Source organism: Mustela erminea, chromosome 15, assembly GCF_009829155.1.
Source record: "Mustela erminea isolate mMusErm1 chromosome 15, mMusErm1.Pri, whole genome shotgun sequence".
NCBI lineage: Eukaryota > Metazoa > Chordata > Mammalia > Carnivora > Mustelidae > Mustela > Mustela erminea.
The window spans coordinates 75212677-75230028 of record NC_045628.1 but is presented as its reverse complement, the minus strand read 5'-3'; the positions used below and the strand labels follow the sequence as shown (position 1 = coordinate 75230028).

General features: G+C 41.5%; 2 long non-coding RNA genes across 2 annotated transcripts in view; one reads left to right on the top strand and one right to left on the bottom strand.

Annotated features, from left to right (window-relative positions):
• LOC116573978 overlaps positions 1-16760 on the top strand; it is a 35993-nt gene extending 19233 nt beyond the window's left edge. Inside the window, exons 3-4 of the long non-coding RNA XR_004279084.1 lie at positions 6011-6149; positions 15583-16760. This is a non-coding gene — a long non-coding RNA (uncharacterized LOC116573978). The remainder of the gene's footprint in view (positions 1-6010; positions 6150-15582) is intronic.
• On the bottom strand, positions 9970-14571 carry LOC116573979. The gene is made up of 3 exons (XR_004279085.1): positions 14541-14571; positions 11087-11183; positions 9970-10349 (listed from the first exon to the last, which is right to left on the bottom strand). It is a non-coding gene; the product is annotated as an uncharacterized LOC116573979 (long non-coding RNA).
• Positions 16761-17352: the final 592 nt, after the last annotated feature.

Sequence of the window (17352 nt, the reverse complement as noted above, 5' to 3'; positions counted from 1 at the left end):
TGTCATTATCATTATATTCACAGTGCATTTCTTATAAGATGGCATGCAGTTGTTTTTAATCCAACTTGACACTAGTTTTTAATTGGCATTCTTAGATGCCTTATCTTCAATATTTTAATGTATTAATATAATTTGATTTACATAGGCCATATTATTATTTGCCTCTTCAAATTCTTGTTCCTCTGTTCCTTTTTTCCCTGTCTTATTCTGGATTACCTAAACCTTTTTTAGTATTCTATTTTAATTAATTAAATTTTTCATAGATTTATTTATTTTAGAAACAGAGAGAGAGAGAACATGAGTGGGAGGGGCAGAGGGAGAGAGAATCTGAAGCAGACTCCACAATGAGCACAGAGCCTGACAGAGCTCAGTTTCACAACTATGATCATGACCTGAGCCAAAACCTAGAGTCAGATGTTTAACCAGCTGTACCACTCAGGTGCCTCTGTTTTAATTTATTTATTGGCCTCTCGCCTCTCTCTTTATATTCTTAATGATTGCTGTAAGATTTTTATGTACCTTTTTAGTTTAGAGCTAATTTTAGCACTCCAAATAAAATGTGGAAGTCTTACAAAAATTGATTCCTTTATTCTCTCCCCTCTGTTTTATAGTTGTTGTATGAATTCTATCTACATATACTGAAATTACCCTCCTACATAATGTATAAATTTTTGTTTTCAACAGTCAAAAATATTTTATTTTATTTTAGAGACTAAGAGGAAGAAGCAGACTCCCCACTGAGCAGAGAGCCCAATGTGAGCCTTGATCCCAGGACCCCGGGATCATGACCTGAGCTGAAGGCAGACACTTAACTGGTTGAGCCACCCAGGCACCCCTCAACAGTCATAAATATTTTAAAGAACTTTGGAGGGGAAAAGTCACCTATTGTATTTTTTGCCCAGATATTTATCACTCCAGTTGTTTCTCCTTCATTCCTGGATTCCATTTCCTTGCTGGTATCATTTCTTCAGCCTAAGGAACTTTAGCATTTCTTTTAGAGAATATCTGTTGACAATTACCTGAATTTCCCTTCATCTGAGAATGGGTTAATTTTACTTCCATTCCTAAAAGATGGCTTCACTGGATATAAAAGTCTGGGTTGACAGTTCTTCTGCTACTATAAAAATATTATTTTGTTGTTACTGTAGTTACCCACAATACTGTACGTGTTTCAGAGTACCCAGGTAAAGCACCTGCATGTAGGGTGGGGACTGAGCTGCCAGGTTTGCTTTCAGTGTTTTGCACACCTGAGCCACAGAGGGAGTCTCTCTCTATGCTCTTCCCCTTCCCTCAGGGATACATGGCTGCCACTTGTTACTCAGTGAGGTTAATGGTAGGCAAAGGGGCAAGTTCTTGGATTACCAGGTGTATCTGTAGTCTTAGGAAGGCCCTATGCACTTGAACCTTGGAGGTAGGGCTTTCTCAGTATTCTTGTACCCATTCCCAAGGATAGACAACTTTGCAGTGTATTTGTGGGTGGTCTTGGGTGGGTGAGAGCTCCCTCTCCCTCTCCCAGGGGTAGCAGACCTCTGCTTTGTGTCAATACAAGACCTTAGCTTCAATAGTTTTTTTTTTTTATTATTTTTTTTTATTTTTTATAAACATATATTTTTATCCCCAGAGTTACAGGTCTGTGAATCGCCAGGTTTACACACTTCACAGCACTCACCAAAGCACATACCCTCCCCAATGTCCATAACCCCACCCCCCCTTCTCCCACCCCCCTCCCCCCAGCTTCAATAGTTTTATGACCCTTCCCCTGGGAAATTGGCTCTCACTTCCACTCAGTCCTCAGTACCTTTGTCTGGGATGGGCTTGGAGGGTTTCCTACCCCTCCTCCAACAGCAGTGAGTTACTGCTTCTGTTTTCAAGATCAACTGCCTGGACAGAGTTCTTCCCCAGCCCCAGCATCAGACAGCTTTTACTTCTATTCCTTCCTTAGAAACCCTGATTCTTCTCTTTGGTCTTTAGGGCAGGAAAGAAATGTCAGGCAAGTGGGCAGGATTTTGTGCCTGCGTGTCACTGGAGGGAACACCCTCAGGTCCCCTGCTCTGCCCCAGTCTTTTTTGTGAACATCTGACAGAGACCGACAGAAAAGAGTTGATGAGGAAGTTTGAATGCGCCTTGCAATTAGGGCTCTCAGGGACTCCAAACTGTCATGTCTAGTCTACTTTTGGCCTTGAAGAATGCATTACATTTGAGCTGTTTTCTTCTTCCTGTACTCTGACAAAGGTGAAATGGTCCATGTGTCCCATCTTCCTTGGAAGGCTTATAACCCACTGGAATTTAATTCAGTTTTTTACCTTCCAACCTTAACTCTCAAATGATCCCAGAGAGAGCTAGGATTTTATAGATCATCAAGCCTTTCTGTTATTGTTAGGGGTGGAAGCAACATTCTCTTGTAGCTTGGTACGTCTAAACAGAACTGGAATCCTCATCCCTTGATCTGTAATGGTCTCTTTATGATTATATTCCTTTTTTAAAAAAGATTTATGAGAGAGAGAGTGAGAATATGTGTGCACGGGGTGGGGTTGGGAAGTAGAGAGTCAGAGGGAGAGATGGAGAGAGAGAATCTCCAACAGGCTCCCCACTCAGGGAGGAGCCCGATGCAGGGCTCAATCCCATGACCCTGAGATCATGACCTGAACTGAAATCAGGAGTTGGATGCTTAACCAGCTGAACCATCCAGTTACCCCTCTTTATGACTATATTCTTAATATTATGTTGATGCAATTTTGGTTTTCTCTTTAACCCCAGAAACATGTATGATGTGTATATATGGGTATGTGTGTATTATTTAAGAGAATTAGAGATATTTTGTGGTAGTGATTTCTAGTTTTAAAATATAATGATTAGATTGTGTTATTTGAACATGTTTTTCATATACTTCTTAAGGCCTTTATATACTTTATATATTTTATATACTTCTATATTTTATATACTTTATATATTTCTTAAGGCATTTCTTGTATTTAAAGTTTGAAGATATTATGAAGATATGCAGAAAATAGTTTTTAAAAAATTCTTTTTTATAGCAGTTTTAGATTCACAGCAAAATTGAGGGAAAGGTACAGAGATTTCCCATATACCCTCTATCTAACCTTTCATATACCTAGCACATGGGTACTTTCAAAAGCTTTAAAATCTGTTTTATGGTATAGAGTATTTGCATTATGTCATTTAAAAAATAGTCAGATCTTTTATATCCAAAATTATTATTATTTATAAAGACTTTATTTATTTGAGAGAGAGTGTGCACGCAAGCATATGGGCAAGTGGAGAGAGAGCAGATGGGCAAGTGGAGTAGCAGCAGAGGCAGAGGGAGATGCAAACTCCCCACTGAGCAGGGAGCCCAATGTGGGGCTCCATCCTGGACCCTGAGATATGACCTGAGCCAAAGGCAGATGCTTAACCAACTGAGTCACTAGGTGCCCCCAAAATTATTTTTTAGTCTGCCCAATCTTTAAATGACTAAGTAAAAAAAATAAACATTTCAGACCTCAAGGTGGAAGAAAGGACAAAGAAGAACCAGCCAGGGAAGTATTCTAGGAGACTGTTAGGAAAGATTCCTGGAATCTGCCACACACACAAGAATTTCTACTTACATAACACTCACCAGCATTTAGTCCCATGGTCACACTTACTGCAAGAGAAGCTGAGATAGGTTGTCTTAATCTGTGTAGCTATGTGCCCAGCTGAAATTTTATTCTATGGAAGAGCACTAAAGACCTAAGAAAGAATAACATACTTGTGGAAACCACAAGAAGGTAGGAGCTGGGTCACCATGTGAATAAGATAAGTTGGTAGATCAGTTACAAGATATGGAGGGCCTACTTCGTGAAGTCTTAGTAATGCCAAGATGGTGGATATAATCCTATAGCCCATCAGTGAAGATCCCGAGAGGAAACGGGTAACACTCTTGAAAGCGAGGTAGTAAATTTAATGAAGAGACTGTGTCCAGGGTGGGCAGGGCTAAAGAGAACACACATGGGATGGCCACGGACCCCTGGACCAGCAACTGCAGGAAGCTGTCATCACCTCCAGTACTGCTGAGGCAGGTGGATAAGCAGGTACTGGAACCCAGTGGTTGTATTCATAGGAAAGGGGTCTCAGACAGGAGCAGTGCAGTAAAGGGACATTGTCTCCACAGTGTGTGGCCTGAAAGCAGAACTGGTGATGTAACTTGCAGCGCCCAGTGCAAAATGAAAAAAAGAAAAAGACCACTTGTTCAAAAATGAATAAGAATTCCAAGATGATGCCAGCAGAGCATTAAACTCTGCAGCTATACAGGTCCCATGAAGCTGGTCTTACCCAGCAGAGAAGCAACTGAGGAGGAGTGCCCTAAACTTCTCTCCTCCAACCCTCTGACCTTTTCCAGTGCTTCCCCCTGTCCACACCCCAACGGAAGTCAAAGCCAAGGTGTCGATAATGGTCTGCCCTACGGGAGACAGTGCATAGCGTGGATCTGGAGCAGAAGCAGAGAGTATCTAGCTCAGCTATGAGAGCCATTAGAGATTTTTCAGCAGAGTGACATGTCCAATTAGTTGGTAGGAACAACTTTTTGGCAGCAGTGTGGAGGATGGATTGGAGAGCCTGGAGGCAGAAAGACCAATTAGAAGGCTATTATGTAAGTTCCAGAGTTGCTTTCCTTTTTTTTTTTAAACATCAAAATTCCCAGGAGAAATAGGTTTTATATTTATAATACTGACCAAGTAACACACACACACACACACACACACACACACACACACACACACACATAAACACAGTTGTATATGTATGCATGTGTCTATGTGAAACCCGAAGTCCATGAAACAATATAAAACCTTAGTCAATATGAAACAATATGAAACCTTACTAGAAACAAAGCACTCTGTTCATTAAATGCTGGTTCCATATTGCAGTAATCAACTCACAATAGATGTAAATCAAACTGGCTTACTGGTTGCTTTAAACTTTTATGTGATATATATCAATTATTTTTCAATGAAACTGGAAAAAAAAAAGACAGCTTCCAAACCATGAAATGGATTAAGAGTCACAACTTTTAGCTTAAAAAACATGGGCCTAAGCACATGCAGGTAGAGTAATAACACCCAAAAATGTTTGTATCCTAATCCCCAGACCCGGGGAATATGTGGCCTCACATAGCAAGAGGGGTTTAGCAGAAGCGATTACATAGAGGATCCTGAGATGGGAGGTTAGCCTGGATTATCCAGGTGAGCTCACCATGACCACAAGGGTCTTTATGAGGGGAAAAGGGAAGAGAAAGGAATGTTGAAGGAATCAGCGTCAGAGTAATACAGAGTAATACAGCTGGCCATTGCTGGCTTTGAAGAAGGGGACCCTGAGCCAAGCAACGTATTCCTCTCCAACATAGAAAGGGTAAGGAGTAAGATTCTCCCCTGGGGTCCTCAAAGAAGGTAGTCTTGTTGATTCATTTTCCTCAGTGAGATCCATAGGACTTCTGACCTCCAGAACCGTGAGATAGCTCTACAGTGTTTTCAGCTGTAGAGTTTGTGACAATTCCTTACAGCAACAATAGGAAATTAGTCCACAAAAGCAGGTAAGGGGAGCTGGAATGAGGCAGTGTCCGTGTGGGGATGGATGGAGAGGAGGGGACTTGATATTCCAGTACAAACTTTCCTTTTGAGAGATGTGGGGTCCAGGTTATCCCTTAGGGTGGAGGGCTGCAAGGCAGATCACAGTTTTCCTGCCTCTAGTGTTTTACATTCTCAGGAGAGTTAAAATGAAGGTCGAAGACCTAGAGGGTCAAAAAATTCTCTTCTGAAACTCTTTGTTTTAATGACATGACTCTAGGGGTTCAGGGCAGCTCCATAGAATGTGCTTTCAACCTGTGAGCTGATCTGGAAGGTGGAAAGAGCCACCTGGATGGTTCCTTTAGTCCTTGCTGCTTGAAGAGGTTAACTGAACTAACACTGCTCTTACAGATGACTCTTGGATATATCTAGAACTCACAGAGCCAAGTAAATAATATTGCTTTTTCTAGGAATGGAAGATGAAACTGCTCATGAATGGAAGAGGCCATCAGCGGCACGGTGGGACTGGGACATGAAGGATTTGTAAATGGGCAGACGACCAAATGAGTTTGTACAAGAGGGTTGTATCAGTAGTTGAACACTGGACAGGTAAGTCAGCAACAGGACCTGGTAATAATCCACTTATATTTATAAGTATAATGATCAATTCATATTTATAAGTTACTTGCTCTGAAAGCACAGACCATCAAAAAAGTAACAAAAACTAGAAAGCATAATTTAAAATAAATCATTTACAATAGCAAGAGAAAATAAAAGGCATTTTAAAAAATTGGAAGATGAGCAATACCTTTACATACAAGATTATAAAACATTATATAGTAAATGTAACAAGTCCTAACAAAGGAAAAGCTACTCCGTGTTTGTGGATGGCATGACTGTCTCAAAGACACCAGATCTCGCCCAAATTATTCTATAAGCTCAGTGCCATAAGTCATCACTTCAGTGATTCCATGTGTGTGTCCATCTGTGCCCACATCTGAGTTTGTGGAACTTAACAAGGTAACTCTAAAGCACATGTGTAAGAGCAAAGGGTCAAGAATCACTGGGGCTGGGACGCCTGGGCGGCTCAGTGGGTTAAGCCTCTGTCTCTGACTCAGGTCATGATCCTCAGGGTCCTGGGATCGAGCCCCACACTGGGCTCTCTGTTCAGCAGGGAGTCTGCTTCCCCCCCCTCTCTGCCTGCTGCTTTGCCTACTTATGATCACTCTCTCTCTGTCAAATAAATAAATTAAATCTTAAAAAATAAAAAAGAGTTGGGAGAAGGGGGTGGGGTTATGGACATTGGGGAGGGTATGTACTTTGGTGAGTGCTGTGAAGTGTGTAAACCTGGCGATTCACAGACCTGTACCCCTGGGGATAAAAATATATGTTTATAAAAAATTAAAAATTAAAATAAATAAATAAATAAATAAATAAATAAAATAAAAAAGAGGGGTGCCTGGGTGGCTCGGTCATTGGGTATCTACTTTCAGCACAGGTCATGATCCCAGGGTCCTGGGATCAAGCCGCACATCAGGCTCCCTGCTCAGCAGGAAGCCTGCTTCTCCCTCTCCCATTCTCCCTGCTGTGCTCCCTCTCTCACTGTCTCTCTGGAAAGTAAATAAATTTTTTTTTTTAAAAAAAGGAATTGCTGGGGCTATTGAAAATTTTGCCTCTCCGATGCCGTCCCTTGTTATGAGGCTCTGTCAGTAGGACCATGTGGCATGGGAGCAAGAAAAGACACACAGGCTGGTGGACAGAACAGCAGCTGATGGTGCACCCATGTAACTATGGTCAATGACAGAGGGACAGCGCAACTCAGAGGGAAAGGATGGAAGACTCAGTAAATGGCCATGAGACAAATGATTATCAATAAGCAAAAACATAAAAATTGGACTCAGATGTGAAAAGCAAAACTTAAAACTTTTAGAAGAAAAATCTAGTACAATTATCTTTTAACATCAAGGAAGGAAATAAAGTCGAAGATTTGCACACACAACAAAGGAAAACAGAGATTCATTCGACTATGCCAAAATTTAAAAACTTGAGTGCGGCCAAAGACACCAAAAGCAACATGAGAAAGTAAACAAAGTCTGGGAGAAAAAATTTAAGTCCAGTTAACTAATAAGGGGGAGCATCCAGAATATGTTAATAATCCTACGTATCAGTATGAGTCAACCAAGCCAGTAGGTAAGCAGGCATTGGATATTGACTGGCAATTCACCAAAGAGAAAGCCTGAGCAACCAACAACTTAAAATGTCATGTTCTTCTTCACTGGTTATTGAGAAGTGAGATAAAGGAAAGTGAGATATACCACCCCACTCTCATCAAAGTGGCCACAGTTTTAAAATGTGACAGTTTTAAAGCTTTTTTTTTTTTTTTAAGATTTTATTTATTTATTTGACAGAGAGAGATCACAAGTAGGCAGAGAGGCAGGCAGAGAGAGAGAGAGGGAAGCAGGCTCTCTGCTGAGCAGGGAGCCCGATGCGGGACTCGATCCCAGGACCCTGAGATCATGACCTGAGCCGAAGGCAGCGGCTTAACCCACTGAGCCACCCAGGCGCCCAAAATGTGACAGTTTTAAAATGTTGGAGAGGATGTAGAGAAAAAGGTACCTTCATACTTTCTTGGTAGGAGTGTAAACCGGTACAAGCATTTTAGAGAAGAATCTGATGATATCTAGCAAAGCTGGAGAGGATACTCGAGGACTTGCAGCTCCATTCCTGGAAATGTTTCCTAGAGAAACTCGGGCATGTGTGCAAAGAGACCCCTAATACCTTTATTCAAGCAGTGTTTGTGGTGGAAACAAAGTATCCATCATTATGAGACTGGACAAAGACATAGTCACAGACATAGACACAGACATAGTGACATAGTCATCCAAACAAGTACTGTATGATAGGTAACAATGAATTAACCAGAGCCTTGTGTATCAATGCAGATAATCCTCAACTATGAACATAACGTTGAAGCAAAAAATCAAGTTGTAGTCAAGTACATAGTTTTTGCATATACAAACATATGTATGAAAATTATAAAAACGTATCAGAAAATGCTAAGCACCAAACTCAGAAGAGTAGTTAGGTCTAGGAAGGACGGAAGTGAATGAAACGGAGGAGGGTGAGAATGACAGGTGGCTGTGTCTATAATGTCTTCGTTATACCTTACACTTATTCTTTAATTTTGTACTTTTTAGTTACACATCTTTATATGATTGGAAAACTCTATTTAAAAACTCAAGCCTTTCACCATGGCAACAAAGCCATCCCCCAATCTTGCCCCCTCTGAGGTTGTCTGCCAGTCTTTCCAGTCTCCCTGTCCATTACTCCCATGTACTACTGGGCTCTAGATAGACCACGGTTTTCTCGTCATTTCTTGAATATCTTACTTGTCACAGCTGTATGCTTTTGCTTATGCTCTTCCCTCCCTCTAAGGTCTTTGCTTCTGGACCCCACATGGAAAACTGTTCATCCTTCCAGATCAGCTTCATGTATTCCTCCATCTCTGGTGTTCGCCAAGGAAATGCTTCTCGAACTTCAGTGTGCTTGGGAGTCAGCTCTAGGTCCTATTTAAATGCAGGTTCTGATTCTGTAGGTTCAGGTGGGGTCCCCACTCTCCCTTGCTAACATCCATTGCGATGCCAATGGTGGTGTAGGTCTGAGGATCACAGTATGAGTATCCAGGCCCCTCCAGATCTTTTTCTTGGGCCAAGCTTGAAGCTCCCAGCTGTGGATTTCTGCCCCCTCCTCTGCGTCCTCTTATCATAATATCCATTGCATTGTGCTGGGTCTGTTTTTTATATCTGTCTTTTTTTGTGAATCTCTGAAAAGTAATGTCTTAAGGGCAGTAATCCTGTCCCGGGGCCTCACTGCATTGCCAGCACCCAGCATTCACTTGCTGAATACTTGAAACATTCCAACATTGAAAGTACAATTGTCTAGTGCACCTCTGGTGAAACCTTATTAAATCTGTTCAAATGTTTCTGTGTTTTATATCCCAGGCCAGTAACAACAGGTAGGTAGAGCTGTAAATGCATATCGTGTACAGATCCGGTCTGAATAAGTTCCTAATTACGGTGCTTAGCTGGAGAGAGGAACTGGAAACCTTTAAAAAGGTTCAGAACCCTTAGGGCAGAGAGAGCTTTGGAGATCCAGGGGATTTTAGATACTTAGTCACAGGGCACGGATTTTGCTCTAAGCATTAAGGTGGCTTATGGGAGGTTTGTAGACCTGTTCTAAGAAAATAGGCCCTCTGAGGAAGATTGAAAGAGCAAACGAAGGGCTGCCTGATGACTAACAGCCTAGCTGGGCTGCCTCTACCTGCGGGGGCAGCGGGGTGGGGAGGGCACAGCCCAGCGTGTGCTCCCACCTGCCCCCCCCATTCCAACTCTGGCACTGCCCCTTGGCAGCTGTGACTCCTTGAGCAACTTACTTCACCTTTCTGCACCCAGGAGTGCCAGCTTTAACAAACCCAATATTGCGTGGACCTAGTTATCCTGAAGGATTCCTTGTTTATCTGAGGTTCCATAAAATTGGGCATCTAGTATTTTATCTGACAAAATGATCTGGGCCTCACTTTCTTTATTTCTCAGATGAGATGAGAATGGTACCAGCTTCTTCAGGTTGTGAGGTTGAAATGATGTAATATATGGCGAATACTTGGAATAGGGCCCAGCTCAGAGTCAGGGCTTTATGATTTCTCCCTTACTGGCTGTGTTGTCTGCGTGTCTTGCCAGAACCTTTACCCTAAGTTCTAACTGGTCACTGTAATTCCAGTTCCTTCTGCTTCCCACTGTCCTCAAGTATGTCCTGAAAATAGAAATATGGTCATGTACTTAAAAACCCTACTTAAAATCTAAGGGCTCCCTGTTACTCATTGGATAAAATCCATATTCCTCAGTTTGCGGGAACTTTCAAAACTTGGACCTTCCTTTTCTTTCCAGCGCCCATTATCACCATCCTCCCTCTGCAGTCCTATATCATGCCTATACCAAACACTGTCTAGCCTCTGTGCCCTTTCTTGGCGGCTCCCTCTATCCAGAATCCCTTTCTCCTGGGCCCCCTGATAAAAAGCCAATCAGCTTAAGACTACCCCTCAGTAAACTTTTCTACACTCCTACTGTGCCCCCCACCAGGACCCCTCCCAGCTCCATGCTTGGACTTTCACACCACTTTATAGAGACCTTCGTCTCTTCCTGTCACACTATGGTAAACTTGTTTCAACTTTTGTGTTATATTTTTTAACAGTGAAATATATGTGTCTGAATTAATATTCATCCACAACCTGGTGCTTTTTGTTAATATACCAAGGGTGGTAGGTGAACTTTTAAAAAGATGCCCAACTTCAAATGTTCTTATTTAGGTCTGCACCAGATGACGTGCTTTTTGAGTACAGGATGTGGAAATAATTTTTAGCTTATAGAATGGGTGGTGGTCAGGTTATACAGTGGACCAGAAGGACCTGTATAGCATCTGTTGTCCTCTTGTGGGCAGAACAGAGAGAACCTGAAATCTAAACGCCACTCAGCCCTGGGTCCTGCACTTACTGGAGGCTTCTGCCATCTGATTTGATGGAGTTGATCTATTGTCGGGATGCAGTTGCCTTTGTCTCTAGTGGAACTTTCATGCAAGGTGTCAGAGAGTCTGAAATAACAGAGACCAATAACTTCACCAAAATTATAGAATAGGTTAAGAGATTGTTTTTTACTTGCTTGCTAATAAAAGTTGGTTCACCTTGTGGAAAATGGCCTAAGAGGGCGCCTGGGTGGCTCAGTGGGTTAAAGCTTCTGCCTTCAGCTCAGGTCCTGATCGAGCCCCACATCAGGCTCTGTGCAGTGGGTAGCCTGCTTCCGACTCTCTCTCTGCCTGCCTCTCTGCCTACTTGTGATCTCTGTCAAATAAATAAATCAAATCTTAAAAAAAAAAAAAGGAAAGTGACCTAAGATGTGACCTCATTTTAACATAGCACCTGGTAAGGAGGGGGTGGGCCAGTGGACAGCTGTATCCTTCCTTATACCCTAATCATTGGAAGCTACTCTCATCCCCCAAAAGGGACTTGATGATCATGAAACCAAATTGGTTTAGATCAGTTTGCAACACTTTGTCTCTCCAACTAAAGGTGAGCTGATGGGTGGGGACCTATGTTAATCATCTTTGACTCCAGCCCCTTCCCCTATAGCTGACCCAACTGAAGATGCTCAGTATGGAAGGAGCTACAGGACCCTTATTGCTGAGCCAGCTTTCACACATTGAGGAAAACTCAGACATCCGATGAGCAAATGTGACCTGGGTGAAAACATATAGGAAAACAAAGGAGACATGAGAAAGTTACCTTTTGGTATTTTTCCTTGAAATTTATTCCCTAAGAAATAGCTTTCCCTCTTGAGAATTCGTACATAACATCCCATTAGTGTTAAAGTCTTGAATAATCTTGGAAAATATAAATTCCCCCTCAGGCACTTTACCTCTGTGGACTTTTCCTCAAACCTGTGGCCTTATTCTAATCAAGAGAAAACATCACTCAAACCCAAATTATGCAACATTTTCTAGGAACACCTGGTTGCCTCAGTTGGTTAAGCAGCCGGCTCAGGTCATGATCTTGGGGTCCTGGGATCGAGCCCAGCATCAGGCTTTGTGCTCTCTGCCCCTCCTCCTGCTCACATGCACACCCTGTCTCTCTCAAATAAATACATCTTATTTAAAAAAAAAAAAAAAGCAACATTTTATAAAATATCTGGACAAAATTCTTCAAAACTCTCGAATTCATGAATAAACAAGGAAAGATGGAGAAACTCTCAGGATCAAAGGAACCTGGGGCGCTTGGGTGGCTCAATGGGTTAAGCCTCTGCCTTTGGCTCAGGTCATGGTCTCAGGGACCTAGGATTGAACCCTGCATCAGGCTCTCTGCTCAGCGGGGAGCCTACATCCCCCCCCCCCGCCTACTTGTGATCTCTCTCTCTCTGTCAAATAAATAAATAAAATCTTAAAAAAAAAATAAAAGATCAAAGGAGCCTGAAGAGACCTGCTAAGTGCAGAGCAGGATCCTGGGTGAGACCTCAGAACAGAAAAATGACATCAGTGAAAAAAATGGATAAAATCCAGATGTGTCTAGGAGTTCCATTGATGGTACTGTACCGATGTTTATTTCTTAGTTTTGACAAATGTACCATTGTGATAAAGATGTAACATTAGTAGAAAGAAAGCACCTGAAGGATATCTGGAAACTCTGTATTTGTCATTTTTCTGTGCAACTCTCATGATTCTGAAATAAAAAGTTTCTTTAAAAAAGAAGTGCATTTTAAAATAAGGTAAGTATTTGGTAATAAAGGTAAAATAAGGTAAATCCATTTGGATTTATGGTAGCAATCAAGAGGAATCTTCTTTTCACCATAATAAGGTTGAAAACTTAAAGGTAAGTCATCTGTGCCAAGGAGAACCACCTGCTTCGGGCAGGGCCTGATCCTGACCACTTGGCCCCATGCTTCCTACCAGCTCTTTGGCTAGAATCTTGTTTAAACGTGGTTAATCTACATGGCTTTGTTGAAGGATAGACAGCTAGCTATGGTGTATAATCAGCTTTGGGGGAAGTGCAAGAACTTCTTTGGGGTTGAGCCTACAAAGCTAGAGGCATAGAGAATCACAAAATCACAATATCCGATTCCTTTCTGCTAGTAAATATTAAAACAAACACGAAGACCTAGTCCCTTCAAGTACTTACCACAGTACTTAGCTCATAGAAGCAGTTGCTAGGCTTCATGTTACTATTACCAGTTCGGAGTTGCCACTTACTTTGATGGGAAGAAAAAATACATCCCAAGCGGATAGGAAGCTCAGCTCTTTTTGCTGATGTTGGCTTTGGGGACTTTAAGTCTGGGTTGAGGGAAACTAGTAATTTTTAACTAGATCATTTCCAGTGCACCTATTCCATGTTTGTTGATATAAACAAAGAAACAATTGAATGAGTGCTGAATGTCATATGAATGTTTATAAAATATTTTTTTCTCATTATAAAAATAATAATTCCCTCTGTAGAAAACACAGATATCGCATAGGTGGGGGGAAAAAACAGTAAAAGTCATACCTCCTGCATAATCCCACAACTTAGAGACAGGTAACATTAACATAATGGTGAAGTTCCATTTTATGCATACATAGATTTTTTACATGATTAGAATCATACTCTACAAACAACTTTAAAATGATTGTTCATTAATCAATTTTCTGATTTTAAAAGTAATAAATAACAATAGCTAGGGGGCTCCTGGGTAACTTACTTGGTTAAGTGGCCAGCTCTTGATTTTGGCTAGGTCACCATCTCAGGGGCCTGGGATTGAGCCCTTCCTGGGCTCCATGTTCAGAAGGGGGTCTGTTTTAGGATTCTCTCTCTCCCTCCCCCCAAATTCTCTCAAATAAATAAATACATTTAAAAATAATAGTAATAATAATAATAGCCAATACTTACGTAGCACTTACAACGGGTTACGTGGGATTCTAGGGCTTTACATATATTAACTCATTAAATCCTTACAACAGTCCTGTAAGCTGGTTACTATATTCATTCTCGTTTTACAGATGAAGAGAGTGAGGAGCATGTGGGTTAAGTATCTTGCTCCGGATTATATACATTTTGATATTCTTTTTTTTTTTTTAATTTTTTTTATTTATTTGACAGAGAGATCACAAGTAGTCAGAGAGGCAGGCAGAGAGAGAGAGAGAGGAGGAAGCAGGCCCTCTGCTGAGCAGAGAGCCCGATGCGGGGCTCGATCCCAGGACCCTGGGATCACGACCTGAGCTGAAGGCAGAGGCTTTAACCCACTGAGCCACCCAGGCGCCCCTACATTTTGATATTCTATTCAACCATTTTACGTGGATGAGTTAGGATGTGCCCTACCTAGTGTGGCTCCAGAACCCAGACCTCTAATCATGACTCTCCAGCTGTTTCCCATCCTTTCATTTACAAAGTGTGAACCTGGGGGAGCCAGCCTCCAAAATGATGCCCACCTTCTGGAATTCATTCCCCTGTGTCGTCCCCTTCCAGGACTCAGAATGAGTCTGTATGGCTAATAGAATATTGTAGAAGGAACGTGTGTGACATCAGAGGCTAGGTCATAAAAGGCATTGCCATTGCAGCCATTCTGCTGAATTTCAAGGGTAGCCCAGACTCTGGGGGAAGTCAGCTGCTACGTTGTGAAGACACTCAAGGATAACTGTGGAGAGGAGCCCACTTGCCGGCCATGGCAATGAGGCACATTGCAAGCAAATCCTCCAAACCCAGTCAAGCTTTAAGTGACCGCAGCATCTGCTGACCTCTGACTGATCCCAATGAGAAATTGCAAGTCAAAACTACCCAGTCAGGCTGCTCCCAAATTCTTGACCCAAAAAAACTGGGAGAGAAAATACGTACTCATTGTGTATTCAAATTACTGAGTTTGGGGGTAATTTGTTACACAGCAGTTGGGTAACTAATACGAAAAACACTAGGGAAAGGATGGAAAAGAAATCACTTCAAATCTTACAAGTTTAAAATAACTTTCTCATAACTTGGATAGGATTCCTTCTTTTTGTGCTCAACATCCTTAAACTAAGTGTGGATATTTAAAAATCTATAACTTGGTTCACAATGTAAATTCATTTTAGTGTGCCACCATTTCTCTACTTAATGGGTAAATAAATATCCATGTCATTAGAAAATTCTTTACAAACATAAATTTAAGGGTTTTATAAACTCATACTAAATGGATGGTTCACAACTGAGCTGTATTCGTGGACATTTAAGTTGTTTCCATATTTCTGCTATTATAGACATTACCATAGTAAATGCCTTAAAAAGAAACGATAGAGTGAATTGTCAAGACCACAGCCTTTAAACTCACTCTGTGTGTGCAAATTTGAGTTCTGCCCTTCCCTGGTGCAACTTTGAGTAGTTTCTTCCATGTCTCTGTTTTGTTTCCTTTATCTGGAAAATAAGGAAAGCAGTGCCTTTGCTGGCACTTCTTCCTTTGTATGTACATAACATAAAAGTTTCCATTTTAACCACTTTTAGGTATTAAGTGCATTCACACTGTGGCAGTCATCACTACCATTCAGCTCCAGAACCTGCTCATTATCCTAAACTGAGACTCAGCATTCACTCAACACGAACCCCTCACTCTGACTGACACTTAGCCTCCGCTCACCACTCTTCCACTGTCTCCATGGATTCGACTACTCTAGGTACAATATTTGTCCTTTTGGGTCCAGCTTGTTTAACGTAGCATGTCTTCAGGGTTCATCTGTGTTGTAGCATGTATCCAAATTTCATTCTTTTTTGAGGCTGAATAATATTCTCAGTATATACCACATTCTGCTTATCCAGTATTCTGACAATGGCCTTTTTTATTTGTTTCCACCTTTTGGCTATTGTGAATAATGCTGCTATGAGCGTTGGTGTTTAAATTTCTGTTTGAGTCAGCTGCTTTCTGTTCTTTGGGGTACACACCTGGAAGTGGGGGTGTTGGATCATATGGTAACTTTGTGTTTAATTTTGAGGGGAATAGCCATATTCTCTTCCACAGTGGTGGAACCATTTTATTATTGCCACCCACAATGCACAGTTTCCAGTTTCTCCACATTCTTGCCAATATTTACTTTCTGGGGTTTTTTTTGGAGGTAGAGGGATGGATAATAGCAATTCTAATTAGTGTGACCTCGTATCTTATTGTGATTTTGATTTGTATTTCCTTAATGATCAGTGTTGTTGAACATATCTGTTCATGTACTTATTGGCCATTTGTATGTCTTTTTTGGACAATTGTCTATTCAAGTCACATCTTGACCATCACTTCTTTCTTGAAACTCTTGTCCGCCAACGCCCTGTTTTCCTCTGGCTCTCCCCTCCATCTCTCTGCTCACCTTTTAATCTCTTTTTCTTCTCTAATCTTCTCATTTTATTGTGGTCCAGGTCCCTAGAGTTAGGGAACTTCCCTGTACTAATTTTGCTCATGCCACTTCAGGAAATTTAATGGCTGGTGTGAGATTCAAGAGATAGATTCCCAATGAAGGAATCAATTACTCTATTAATATATTACAAATAAATGAATAAAATGAAACAAAAAAGTAGAGTTAAAATGAGAATAAAAGAAGAAAAACTGAATACCAAGAAATACTGAGGTAATCACAAGAGTCAGGAAAGGCAAAAAAGAAGGAGGAGGGGAGGGAGGAACAGGAGGAGGAAGAGAAGAGATATAACATCAAGAATGAAATCTTGCGGGCCGCCTGAGTGGCTCAGTGGGTTAAGCCGCTGCCTTCGGCTCGGGTCATGATCTCGGGGTCCTGGGATCGGGTCCCGCGTCGGGCTCTCTGCTCAGCGGGGAGCCTGCTTCCCTCTCTCTCTCTGCCTGCCTCTCCATCTACTTGTGATTTCTCTCTGTCAAATAAATAAATAAAATCTTAAAAAAAAAAAAAAGAATGAAATCTTGCAATTTGTGACAACATGGATGGACTTCAAGGGCCTTATGCTAAATAAGTCAGAGAAAGACAAATACTGTATGATCTCTCTTATATGTGGAATCTTACAAATGAATCCAAGAAATGAAGCTCGTAGATACAGAGAGCAGATTGGTGTGCCAGAGATGGTGGTGGGTGGAGGGGTGGGAGAAATTAGTGAAACGTTTTTGTTTTTAATTTAAATAAATTGCATTTTAGGGGTACCTGCGTGGCTCAGTTGGTTAAACGTCTGCCTTCTGCTCAGGTTATGATCTCAGGGTCCTGGGATCACACCCATGATTCCCTGTCCCTAGGTTCCCTGTTCATCAGGGAGTCTGCTTCTCCCTCT